Genomic DNA, 14,477 nt, shown 5'->3' on the forward strand with positions numbered 1-14,477 from the left:
GTGCACACCCGGGCAGAGTCTAGCCTGCCTACAGAAAACCAGCTGCGCCTGCCACCCAACACCTTCAAGAGAGCCTCTGCCAACACAGCTCCCCACAAACATGGGCCCCCTCCCACTGTAGGCTTGTAGAGGCGGAAGGTGGTTAGTCTTGTCCACCACGGCAAAGTCAGTGATGAGCACAGAGGAGACCCTCAGGCAGTGTCTGTTAAACAACTGAATGAGTAAATGGATGGATACATAGATAGATGGATGGATGAACAGATAGGTGGACAGAAGGAAAGACAGATTAATGGATGGATGGTTGGATGGATACGAAAAAGCCCAACTCAAGAGAGGAAGAGAAACAAGCTCAGCTCCTTTTAAATCAAACTCCTCATTTCTGGCCATGGACTCCTGGGCATCCCAGAACTATGAAATGTAAACTATCAATGAGGAATACACAGTCCATTTATTGTCTCAGTCACATGTTTTCAAGATTTATTTTAAAAGTGACTGTAGACAAAGGACATTTATTTTATTAAGCATCAGTCAAAGAGCTTTCTAAAAATCGGCAGATTGAAAGACAGACATCATTCCCGCCATGTTACTTAGCCCCTGGGTGGGCATTTAGGGAACTTGACAAAAGGTACATTTCAAGAGGTAAACACAGAATCTTGTCATGTCCCTGCCTGAATACTAACTAATTGGGAAATTAGGCCAAGCCAGGCCTGCAAAGTGCCTAGCTGACCATTAAAATAGCATGGCTTTAAGCTTCTCAACATTTTTGAAGTTCAGCCACAGCCACTGGCAAGCTGATCACTCCCAAGAGCTGATCTCTTGACATTGAGATGGCAAATGGAGTAAAACCCTCAGATCTGCTCCACAGGTAAAGGGTGTGCAGCTCCATGCATGAAGGAAAGCACAGTTTTCCTGCCCTTTTGCATGGAGCCATGACTTCATCCTGCCACAATTCATGTCTCCAGAATGCATCCCTCAGAGGCCAAAGAAGCTGGCAAACAGGGAAGCAGGAGACATCATATCAGCGAGAAAGGCTGCTTTGTTGCGAAGTCCCCTTGAGTGGGGACATCTGCCAAACTGTCCACGTGAAGCTGAAGACATGGCTATGGTGATCCAGAGGGAAGGAAACAATGATATACAAACTTTTTCCACTAGCCTTGATCCTTAGAGAAAGCTGTTTCCAGATGAGGCCTTTCATCAACTTCCTACCAAGAGACCTCAAGGCGCCTAAACCACATTCTGTACCATATGGATCATCTAACACAAACAGCATCTAATGACTCTGACCCTCAGTTATCCAGGAGCTGTTAATTTAGGGTGTGGGTTAGCCAGAACCTCAGCTTCCTCTTCCCTGCCAGGGCTGGCCTGGCTTGTATCGCCCTCCAGCTCCTCCCCAGAGGAGGCCATTGAGCAAGGCTCAGCCTGGCTGCTTTCCTGTGAGCATTTGTAATGTTCTAAAAAGTCAGTGTGATGGGCTTCCCTGGTGGCGCGGTGGTTGAGAGTCTGCTTGCCGATGCAGGGGACGCGGGTTCGTGCCCCGGTCGAGGAAGATCCCACATGTCGCGGAGCGGCTGGGTCCATGGGCCATGGCTGCTGAGCCTGCGTGTCCGGAGCCTGTGCTCCGCAACGGGAGAGGCCACACAGTGAGAGGCCCGCGTACCGCAAAAAAAAAAAAAAAATTCAGTGTCAAAACAGACCTTACCCATCAACCTATTTCAGTCTTTTCATTTTACAGATGAGGAAAATGAGGCGCAGATTGGGCAAGTTAGTGGCTGAACTGTACCTCAAATGTAAGTCCTAGGATTTCTAGTCCAGTGTTCTTCCCATGATGCTTAACTCCACTTCAAAACATAGTTGGGTGAGGAAAGGCTGACACCAGTGGTAACTGGGAAGTTTGGGGGCTCATGTCTTCTTTATTCAACTCTTCCTCACTCAGCAGCTACCCATTTCCTATACATCAAGTCTAAAGAAGTTGGCCTGGGATGGGAATAGAACATAGATTTCATCTTGAAGGCCAAAGCTGATTATTTGTCCGTGGCTACCTGGGGAGCTGTACAGAGAAGGACAGAGAGCCATGAGTGATAAGTGGTGACTTTTTTGGACAAAGGAGTGGAGAAGTGCCAACAGCCACTGTCTTGGACGGGAAGGCCTACCATAATCTGGCCTCATCTTACTCATTTAACTTCATTTTTCCTATCTCTCAAGCAAGAGCCCTGCTGGAGTTAGAAACTGACTCAGCCTTCCCACTGAACCACATCTGTGTCTCTCTTAACTCTGCTTCGGAACTTTCTTCTTTTGTGTTTTCCTGCCCTCGATAACACTCCATGATTCTCTCACAAGGCCTATTTCTCTACAGAGCCTTCCTGACCACTGCAGCCCACACAGATATCAATGGAGTTGTAAAGGACCATGCCACTTAACATTTAAGTTGCTTGGCTCTGTGCCTGTGTTATTTCCTTCCTGCACATCTTTTCTCCCCAATTAGGAAAGGTTACTTATTACCCCCAAGAATAGTGGAGATGCAGTAAGTTTCAATAATTGACATTAGAATTCAATGTGAATAGCCAATTTAACTTTAATTTTTAAAATATACATGTATATTTTATGACAGAAGAGAAGTGAGACTCGGGGATCCCCTCTCCTTCACCTCCTCCATTCTTGTTCATTCAGCCATGACCTCCTTCTAAACTCAATAATGGTGAGGTGTGACAAAAGCAGAATTTTCTAAAAACCAAACGTAAGTGTAATTTGCCTAAGCAAATTCATTTGATATAAATTCTTGGCACTTCAGTAAGTCAAGGAGAGAGACTGTTAAGCCTTCCAAGTACAGTTTTAGCTCAAGCTAAGCAGATGTTAACTGTCATTTATTCTAGGATTTGGTTCTCAGAACTTAACAAGGAAGTCAGATATAGATAATACCCCTAAAGATTTTTGCTGTAGCTCTTCGTCCGAAAATGTTTGTAAACTCTTCCCCTTAGCAAAAACCTGTATGTTTTTTCTTACCAAAAAGAAAGAAAATACAACCATTATCACTAATATTATTTTGCATAAAAATATTGGTAAATTAATGTATTGTTTAGACAGTGGCCATCTCTAAAAAACTCAGAAATTTATGTTAGAGGGTAGGAGCAGGAAGAATAAGGCTCTTTTACCATTATTCAGGCTCTTTTACCATTATTAAGGCCTCATGTCTTTCACTAATTTCTTTTTGAGTAGGACTGGTAGTGTTTGTTTGCCAGTAGAAATGGTTCGTAGATAATGGAAGCCCTTTCCTCCCCATCATCCACCCCCTTTCCGCAGCAACATTCCTGCATTTCCCACTTTGAGTGACAATGTCAAGAGAACCTTTGAGCTGCTTCCATGGACACCACCTATGCTCCCCTAGATGAGTAAGAAGGTCCTCTCAAATCATGGTAAATCACCCGTCCACTGTCCTGGGTTTGGGATGGTTTGCCTCATGTACACTCAGCTTTTTAGGGTTTGAAACCTTATTTTAAGTGATGCGCCAGTTCAACCTCCCCACACAGTGAACAGCCAGAGAGAGGAAAGCAGGTCCTCTCTGACCGGGCCAGAACTGAGCACACCCAACACCCACAGCCCAGAGACACATGAAGGACCCAGGCTCTGCCAAGGTGATGGGGGCAGGGCATCTAAAGAAGAGGCCTGGAAGACAAGGTTCTGAGCTCCCCCTGCCCCAGAGTCAGAGCTCCTCTGCTTTAGTCCACAGCATGGTACATACACACTGAGGTTCTGAGTGACCTGATTACATTAAAGCCCTTCTTTTAACAATGGGAAAACTATCAGTCTAATGAATGTCTCACTGCCTTAGAATTCCATGTACTGAAAACACCTTTTACCTTGGAAGCAAGAAGTTATGGAGGGTATAAGAACTAAGAACAAAGCTTATTTGGGCCAATTTTTTTATTTCCATAAGAAAAAAAGGAACCCATGAGGATAAAATTTTTAAAACATTTGCTGAGAAGTCTGTTTAAAAAGACAGTTTCAGGGCTTCCCTGGTGGCGCAGTGGTTGAGAGTCCTCCTGCCGATGCAGGGGACACGGGTTCATGCCCCAGTCCGGGAAGATCTCACATGCCGCGGAGCGGCTGGGCCCGTGAGCCATGGCCGCTGAGCCTGTGCGTCTGGAGCCTGTGCTCTGCAACGGGAGAGGCCATAACAGTGAGAGGCCTGCGTACCGCAAAAAAAAAAAAAAAAAAAAAAAGACAGCTTCATAGATTTTCAAAGGGAATCTCTACCACCAAAAAAAGTACCACCAAAAACACGAGAGGTACATAATATAAGAAGAGAGGACAGTCCTTTAAATGACAGAAGTTTAATTTCCTGAAAAATGCAACACACGGCCTTGCTTTTCTCTTCTGCCATGGACAAGTGGACATTGCACCAGGGTCTGCTCCTTGGAACCTTCCGTCTTTGGGCATGGTGGGGATTCACAGAGGAGCCAGAGGATCTGGGTCAGACAGCCCCACGTGCGTTTCCCAGGCCCTTCCTTCTCTCCTGTGACTGGCTGGAGGGCCTCTTGAGTGTCTGAATGTCTGCAGACTTGCTCACTAGTTCCGTCAAGTCTGGCCAGAGTCTGGGAGCCAGCGTGGCAGTGTTTGTGGAGCCAAAGTGGAGATTAAGTCATGTTTTAGAAGTGACCTCTGTCCACCCTTTCTGCAGGCATCCTCTCCTCTCCAGTCCTTGCTCCCCAGCAACTTGCCACCTAGATGCTTTTGTTCTGAGGTAGCCCCTCCCTGCCAACACAAGACTCAACACGATCCCACACACCCACCGTCCCTCGAGACCCCCTGCCCACCCCACGTTGCCTTCTCCTCAAATGGATCTGGTCTTTGTTGTTCTAATTAGATTATCTCTGCCTCAGGGACCTAAGGGACAGTCCCCAGCAGCCCTGGCTGAAAAGGCAGGTCGCATAATCCCTGTTATCAAGAGGCTTGTCATTTAGCATGTAGATCAACTAATTCTTTCGATACCAGGGGAGCAATTGTGCATCTTAATATTGATTTTTTTGGAGATACAATCGCCTGCATTCCTGAGTCAGACTCACTTACTGAAGCTAAAAGGTTCCACTTACTATATTATGAAGCCACCCCACCCCCATCACAGGCTTCTTCCCAATTTAATGTTACCAAGCTGGACAAGTGGGAAGGGCTTTGTGTTTTTCCACGTGGTCCAATTTCATAATGAGCATCCAGCTGATGAGAAAAAGAAAAAACATTTCTGGCTATTTTAAGACTGCATGTGTGTTTGTGTTTGGAGTGGGGGTGGGGGCATAGTTTGCCATTTCCCACCACCCACCCAGTCTGCCCATACTTCCTCTGCTCCCCAAACTTCGCAGTGCAGTGATATTGGGCTCTTAATATAATGAGGCCAGGTTATCAGATTTCTATATTTCATGATGAATTAAGAGGCCGGTCTTTCAAATTAAGCTGGGGGCATTTTCTTATCAAACACTCTTCCAGGGCAGTGGGGGGCAGAGAAAGAAAAATTTGAGCTACAGCAGTAAATAACAACAACAACAACAATAATAAGCTGTGTTCTCAAAGGTTCAAAAATGCACTGGGGTTTGGAACAGGCAGAGGTGCTGATTCTGTGTTTTGAAGGGATATGAAACAAAGGCAAATAGCAGCCAAGGGCCAACTGTACAATTTGTTCTACCCAGAAAGTTCGGTGTCCCTAACCATGAGGGTGCCAGCTGCAATAAAGCACACCATCATCCACTGGAATATCAATCATAATGACTCTTTCCACCACTTACTGAGCATCAGCCATGGGTTTGGCATTATGTTGCAGAGTGTGTGCTCAGTCTTTTACAGCGTTTTCCCACTTCATTCTCACAACAAACCTGTGAGTCATGGTTTATTAATTATTCCCATCTTACAGATGAAACTACTGAGGCCAAGAAAGATTACATGATTTGCTGAAGTTCATAGAACCGATAACTAGCAGAGACAGGTTCCAACCCAAGGCTGCCTGTCTAACTCCTAAACACGTAGTCCCAACTAGAAAACTGCTCTCCATGCTTTGCTGGTTGATAAGGGGATGCACTCACCTATTCCATTATCTATACATTCATTCCAAGATGATTGCTCATCTTCCAGGCCCTAGATGCCAAGGATAGAAAAGAATGCATAGTGCAGGGTGGGAGGCAGACAAAAGTAAATACTATACCATCAAATAAGGTAATGCCTGCTCCCATAGAGAGTTGAATGAAATTCAAGTGGAACACTGGAGAGAGGTCTTTCTTAGAGATTTCACAGAAGATTTTAGTGTTTAAGTTGTTTTCTTTTGATTAGCTGACTAAGAGAGAATGGGGAAAGGACTGATTTTCATTAGAAGTCTGTTCTGTACATGAGCTAATGTAATCTTGATACTTGCCTTTGTATTTACTGAAATCTATCTAGTGGGCTCTGGATGTGTAGTGACGTTTTACTGCTTCAAAGTGAAACTAACAAAGTCTTTAAACAGAAAAGCAGATGTAACTGACTTCAAAACACTCTCAGTGGAGATCTCCTATGCACTGGGAATGAGACACTAATATATGATTTTTTTGTAGTTACTTTGTGTTTAACAAGGGAGGAGTTATATTCACATTTTGTTGTGCAATTATAGTGCAGTGTGTGGTTAACCAGACTTGTAGATTTCTGTCCTAGAATCTCAAACTCTTACTGTATTGTTTTGCTCACCTATCTGTCTCATGTTATTGAACTGCAAGGTCTTTGTGGAACATAACATGAAGTCCTAGATCAGTGTCTGACACATAGTAAGTGCTCAAGAAATGTGTATTAAGATAAAAAAATGAATGCATGACTGAATTAACTAATGCCTATAAAACTTCTCCCTGAAGCAAATGCTATACCCATTTTACCATGAGTTTGTACCGTGACTGCATCATACTTTTCTGGAACAGTCCTAACTTGAAATATTCTGTTCTTTTGTTCCCACCAACCATCAAAATGTCCATTTTAATATTTAAGCAGCATCTGTGAGCTTGCTTCTTGTGCCCCAAAACAAATACTGAAAAAATTAATGTGTCCCAGTTTTCCTGTTGGAAAACAAAGTTACCATAGCAACAGATAAACTATGTTCTTGAATGAGAAGAACGTCACCATTAGAGGGTGTGAAAATGAGGAGCTAGAACTACAACCCAGTAACTTAGATTCTAATAGTTTTTGGTGTTCTCACTAAGGGAAAAGACCACTTTGACAACATTTATTCACTTATTAACAAGCACTTATTAAATATTCTGAGAATATTCAACCTGTATTGATTGTAGGAAATGTTATTGAATGCTCTGGTGAAAATTTGATTGAAAATATATGACTTGTTTGTCTTTCTCATCATCACACTTTTATTTATCTGACATGATCTTTTGTCATTTTAGAAGCTTAGATGTTAAAGAAAGCACAGCATAGGTCATAAATAACTTAAGGGCTATAGTGGACATTTGTCATATTCTTGCCTGCCCATCAACTTTTAAATGACCTCCCTTTATTAACTGAAATACCTATGTCTCCTAGAGTATAAGTTACTTACCTCCGTTGCAGCTAGAACACAGCATGTGACATGGGTGTCCACTAATCAGGGGTATCAGGGCAAGACTTCCATACAGAAGATCCTGTTGCAGAAATGGCTTTAAAACAGCTGGGATAAGCTGGTGCAGTAAAGGTAAATCTCTGGTGCTTCGTGCTTGGCAGCAGCAGAGACAGTGATTTCCATATCAGGCCATTATTTGCTGCAGGGTTTGGGCATTGGTGCTAGGCACTGAGCTTCCAGCCCCTTTCTCCAGCCATCCCCCCAATTCTGTGAGTTCCTTCACGTCCTTCAAAAAGTCCTTCTCCCGCTTAAACTAGTCAGAGTGGATTCTGGTTGTTTTGTAACTAAGAACATGGACCTTTACAACAGATGACATCCAATCATAAAAATAATCTTGACATTCACCCAGAGTATGTTATCTAGGAAGTCCAGGGTGATCTCTGCGTTTCTCTGCATGTGCCAGAAGAGTGAGCTGGAAAATGAAACTGGTAATCATACAGCAGTCCTAGCAGTTCTTTGTTGTAATATGGTTAGAGGAGTTTTTTTGTTGGACATAATACTATATTTAATCACACTGCTTGGAAGTTAATTCTGAGCTTCCTGTTATTTAAGAGAACATTGATTTGGAATAAGCAAATGATTGTTTCCCAGGACTGAACCTTTTGGTTCCCAGCTTTAACACCAGCTTAAATCTTCATGTTTTATAACTCTACAGTGCCTTTGTATTAGTTTTCTTGGGCTACCATACCAAAATACCACAAACTGGAGGACTTAAAGAACATACATTTATTTCTCACTCTTCCGGAGGCCGGAAGTCCAATATCAAGTCCAGGATCAGAAGTTAGCAGGTTGGGTTTCTTTTGAGGCCTCTCTCCTTGGCATGCAGATGGCCGCCATCTTGCTGTGTCCTTACCTGTTCTTTCCTCTGTGCAGGGGCATGTGTGTGTTCTAATCTCATCTTCCTACAATCCTACAAGGACAGCAGTCATATTGGATTAGCACCCAGGCAAACGAACTCATTTTACCTTAATGACCTCATCAAAGGCCCTATGTCCAAATACAGTCACATTCTGAGGCAGTAAGGATCAGGATCTTAACTTATGAATTTGGTGGGGGGTGTGAGGGGAACACAGTTCATCCCATAACACTTGTGTTCATCTAAATTGTTTAAATTAAGGCTGATTTAGAGACGCTAATTCTGAAAGTTACCACTACTTCTGTTTAGTTTGAAATAAACCTTTATAATGAAATTTTCCATGGTTTATTACATAAAAACTCTATTTTGGAAAGCAAGGTAAAACTTCTTCTCCCCCACACCCCCCAGCCCCCTTTTTTTACTAAAGTTGGAGGGGGAAGCAGGTAGTTTTTATTGCTAGTGTTAATTTTTTAAAAACCCACTTAACAAAACCAGGATTTTCAAATGAAAACAACCAGACCTAAGGAAAAGTAAACAACAACTATGCCTCTCTCTCTCTCCCACCTGCAGAAGCTCTTGTGCTATTGCACAGAACATGGTAGTGGTCACTTCAGGCCTCTTCTTGTGGGTATTGCCCTGCCCTCCTTTGTATGGACCAGCTGGCATGGAGGAGATGGCACACAGAAGGAGAAACACTGAAGGCTGAAGAACAGCATCTTCTCTACTCCCCTCCACGCACAAAGCTTTGACTGGTCCCAGTGCCTGATAGAAAGAGTGAATGTTGGAGAGGGCCTGATGACAGCTTGTGTGTGGTGCCCATCTCTGTCCAAAGAGAGGACTATCCCTCTTTGTTTGTCTAAGTGTCTTTAATATTTTTTCAAGAGCCATCTACATTGATCCTAAGCAAGTAGCCTTCATGAAATTCAAATAATTAAGGAAACATTTAAATTTGCATTCCTCTGTGTTCATGTGGTGACACAGTTGTGTCATAATTAATATCCCTTATTTCACTAGGGTAACTAAGGTTGCAACACCTAAATCGGTGGTTTAGTGATTTTCTTTTCTTTTTATCTTTTTCCTTTTTTCTGGGGGGGGGGGAATATAATTTGCAGTTATCTGTATAAAACTTAATCCTTGGGTGATGTCTAAGAAATTGATGGAGTTAGAACCTCTGAAAATTCTTGCCTCCATCAAAGCAATGAGAAAACTAGCAAAAATGGTCAGAGTCAGCTTTTTCAGAACTTTGGAAATGAACCAGAAACTCATAGCAATTTAGGGAGTTTTTATTCAAGAAAAATGCCTGAGCCTCAGTAAGAACAATGAGCTTTGCAGTGTCTTAACTTGCCTTATTTCTACCCACCTTTCCCCAGATCTATGGTAGGCTTGAAAACCAGCAACTCTGTCCCTTTTCTGCCCCCTGGCAGTAACCACAGAGGGCAAAAAAGGGACAGAGCTCCTGCAAAGCTTCTTTCTCAGAGTGATGTCAGTGAAAATGGCAGAGTAAGGACCTCCAAAAATTCTCCCTTCCATAAAAGCAATGAAAAACTGGTAAAAATTTGTCAGAACCCACTTTTTCAGACCTCTGGAAATTAACCAAAGGTTTGCAGTAACCAGGGGAGTATTTATTCAAGAAAAACAGCTGAATAAGCAAGTTTTGTGGCATTTTAGCTTGTTCTGTTCCCCTCTCTCCCTGCTTGGCAAGATCCTTGAAAAATAACAATCCACAATTACAGTGAAAACCAGCAGCCTGGCAGCCACCAGAAGGAGGCTGGAGCTCTTTCAAAGCATCATTCCCTAAGAATTGTCATTCTTTGACCAGTCTGGTGATTTCCTGAAAGAACCACCCCACCCCTTGCAAGATTGTCTTGATTTGATCTGACTTGGAGTCCACCTAGTATAAAAAGCCCTCTTCTCTTCCCCTTGACCAGAAAATTTTTCCCCAGTGGGCATTTGTTGAAAGTAATTACTGGGGTGATTCCTTGATTACTGCCTGAGGCAGGGGAAATAGTTAGGGCAAACAGTCAACTAATGAAAAGCCTCAAAAGAAAATACGGGAAATTAGATGGTTTAGGGGATGTGAAAAACTTCAACATATTCAAGGGAATCTATAAGGTCACACAAGTATATAAGGCTGTGCACACGCCCAAGTTTGTGAGCATGCTAAGCTCTCACCTCTGGCTGACCTTGAGGCATTGCACAAGCAGAAAGTGAAAGGGAAGGGAGAGTTGTAACATGCCTGAGAGTTAAAGGTGTGCCCCAACATGCACAAATCTTTGGCAAAGATTCAGAGACATTGTTTCCAGGTAACTAAGGAAATCTTTGTCCAGCAGTTAGCTAATCACTAAGCTAAGTGAGCAGAGACTTCAGTGGCCACATATAGCAAAGAATAAAAACTTTACTGAATTAGTTCAGAAAAATCACTAAACAAATAGCAATAACAACAAAAAACAGTGATAACTATAAGCGCTAAGGAGCAAGGTGAGTCTGATTTTCAGAGTTGCCACATTATATTATTTAAATGTCCAGTTTTCAACAACAAAAAATTATGAGACATGGAAAGAAACAAGAAAGCGTGGTGAACACACATGGAAAAAAAGCAACCAATAGAAACTGCTCAGGTGTTGGATTTACTAAATAAAAAATTTAAGCCAGCTAGTTTAAATATGTTCAAGGAAGTAAAGGAAAATACATCTAAAGAATTCAAGGAAGATAGGAGGACAATGGCTCACCAATGAAGAATATAAAAAAAGAAAAATTATGTATATAAAAAATATAAATTATGGAGTTTAAAAGTATAATAACTGAATTGAAATTTTAACTAGAGGGTCTTAAAAGCAGATCTGGGCAGGCAGAAGAGAGAATCAGTGAATTTGGAGATAGGTCAACTTAGATTATGCAGTCTGCAGAACAGAAAGAAAAAAGAATGAAGAAAAATTAACAGAGCCTTAGAGACCTGTGAGATAGTATCAACTGAATCAGCATATGCATAAAGGGAGTTCCAGAGGAAAAATGATAGAGAAAGGGGAAGAAAGAATATTTTAAGAAATAATGGCAAAAAACATTGCAAATGTGATGAAAAACATTAATCTACACATCCAAAGCTCAGTGAACTCCAAGTAGGGTAAACTCAAAGATCCACACTTAGACACATCATAATCAAACTACTGAAATCGAAAGACAAAGAGAATATCTTGAAAGCAGCAAGAGAGAGGTGACATCATGTACAAATGATCCTCAATGAGATTAACAGCTAATTTCTCATCAAAAACAATGGGGGCCAAAGTCAGTGGGAAAATATACACAAAATGCTGAAAGAAAAAAGAGGTCAACCAAGAAGTCTATATTTAGCAAAACTATCCTTCAAATGAAAGGAGGACATTAAAACATTTTCATATAAACAAAGACTGAAAGAACTGGCTACTGGAAAGTCTGCTCTACAAGAGATACTAAAGGGAATGTTAGGCCAAAATGAAACGGATAGTAAAAAACTCTTCCATATGAAGAAATAAAGAACACCTGTAAAAGTTATTACATTAGTAAATATAAAAGACAATACAAATTTTTTGTTTATTATAACACTTGTTTCTTCCTATCTGACTTAAAAGAAGACTGCACAAAGCAGTAATTGTAGATCTATATTAATGGGCATACAATGTATAAAGATGTAATTGCATGACTATTACAGCATGAAGTGGGAGGAGAGAATGTAACTATATAGGAGCAAAATTTTATATACTGTTGAAATTAAGTTGATATTAATCTGAACTAAGTTGTTATAGGAAGTTAATTGTAATCTTCAAGACAACCTCTAAGAAAATAACTAAAAAATTGTATTTTTGCTATTAAAATGGTACACTAGAAAATACCCATTTAGGGGCTTCCCTGGTGGTGCAGTGGTTGAGAGTCCACTTGCCGATGCAGGGGACACGGGTTCATGCCCCAGTCCAGGAAGATCCCACATGCCGCGGAGCAGCTGGGCCCGTGAGCCATGGCCGCTGAGCCTGCACGTCCGGAGCCTGTGCTCCGCAACAGGAGAGCCCACAGCAGTGGGAGGCCCACGTGCTGGGGAAAAAAAAAAAAAGAAAATACCTATTTAACACAAAAGAAAGTAATGATGAAGGAATAGAGTGTCAAAATATTTTTATATATATATATTATATATATGGCATATGGAAAACAAATAACAAAATAACATACAAATCTTACCTTATCAGTAATTATATTAAATATAAATAGATTAAACCATCCAATTAAAAGGCAGATATTGGCAGAATGGATTAAAAAAAACTGCAAAAAAGACACTTTACATTTAAAGACACAAATAGCTTGAAAGTAAAACAATGGAAAAACTGTACCATGTAAACACTAACCAGAGAAATCTGGAGTCGTTATACTAATATCAAACAAAATGGACTTTAATACAAATATTGTTTCTAGAGACAAAGATGGACATTTCACAAGGATAAAAGAAAAAATCTATCAAGAAGGTGTAAGAGTTATAGACATCTATGCACCTAATAGCAGAGCCCCAAGATACATGAAGTAAAAACTGTCAAAACTGAAGAAGAGATAGTTCAACAATAATAGTTGGAGGCGTCAATATCCCGCTTTCAGTAAAGGATGAAACAACTACACAGAAGATCAAGATGCATATAGAAGACTTGAACATTATAAACAAATTAGGCTTGATAGACATCTGTAGAACTCTCCACCCAACAAAAACAGAATACACATGCTTCTCAAATACAGATGGAACATTATCCAAGATAGATCATATATCAGGCCATAAAGCAAGTATTAGTAAATTTTTTTTTTTTTTTTTTGTGGTATGCAGGCCGCTCACTGTTGTGGCCTCTCCCGTTGCGGAGTACAGGCTCCGGACACTCAGGCTCAGCGGCCATGGTTCACAGGCCCAGCCGCTCTGTGCATGTGGGATCTTCCCAGACCAGGGCACGAACCCGTGTCCCCTGCACTGGCAGGCGGACTCTCAACCACTGCGCCACCAGGGAAGCCCAGTAAATTTTAAATGATTGGATTGTACATATGTTCTCTGACCACAGTGGAATGACTAGAAGGAATTGGGGAATTCACAAACATATGGAAGTTAACCAACACAGTCCTAAATAACCAATGGGTCAAATAAGAAAGCACAAGGGAAATTAGAAAATATTTCACAATGATTCAAAATGAAAGTACCACATACCAAAATTTACGTAATGCAGTGAAATCAGTGCTTAGAGGTAAATTTTGTAATTGTAAATGCCTAAATTTTAAAAAGAAGAAAGATTTCACATCAATGAAATGTTCTTTTCATTCACATTTTGGTATATTTTTAAGAACTTTTTATTGCGGTATAGTTAATGTGCAGTATTATATAGGTTCAGGTGTGCAACATAGTGATTCATAATTTTTAAAGGTTATACTCCATTTATAGTTATTATAAAATATTGGCCATGTTCCCTGTGCTGTACAGTATATCCTTGTAGCTTATTTATTTTATACATAGTAGTTTGTACCTCTTACTCACCTATCCCTATCTTGCCCCTTCCCCCTTCCCGCTCTCCACTGGTAACTACTAGTTTGTTCTCGCTTTCTGTGCATCTGCTTCTTTTTTGTTATATTCACTAGTTTGTTTTATTTTTTAGATTCCACGTATAAGTGATGTCATACAGTATTTATCTATCTCTGTCTGACTTACTTCATGTAGCATAATAACCTCCATGTCCATCCATGTTGTTGCAAATGGCAAAATTTTATTCTTGTTTATGGCCGAGTAGTATGCCATTGTGTGTGTGTGTGTGTGTGTGTATATATATATATATATATATATATATATATATATATACCACATCTTCTTTATCCATTCATCTGTTTAGGGACATTTAGGTTGCTTCCATATCTTGCCTATTGTAAATAATGCTGCTATGAACATTGGGATACATGTATCTTTTCAAATTAATGTTTTCATTTTCTTTGGATATATACCCAGGAGTAGAATTGCTGGATCATATT

Source organism: Phocoena phocoena, chromosome 9, assembly GCF_963924675.1.
Source record: "Phocoena phocoena chromosome 9, mPhoPho1.1, whole genome shotgun sequence".
Taxonomy (NCBI): Eukaryota; Metazoa; Chordata; class Mammalia; order Artiodactyla; family Phocoenidae; genus Phocoena; species Phocoena phocoena.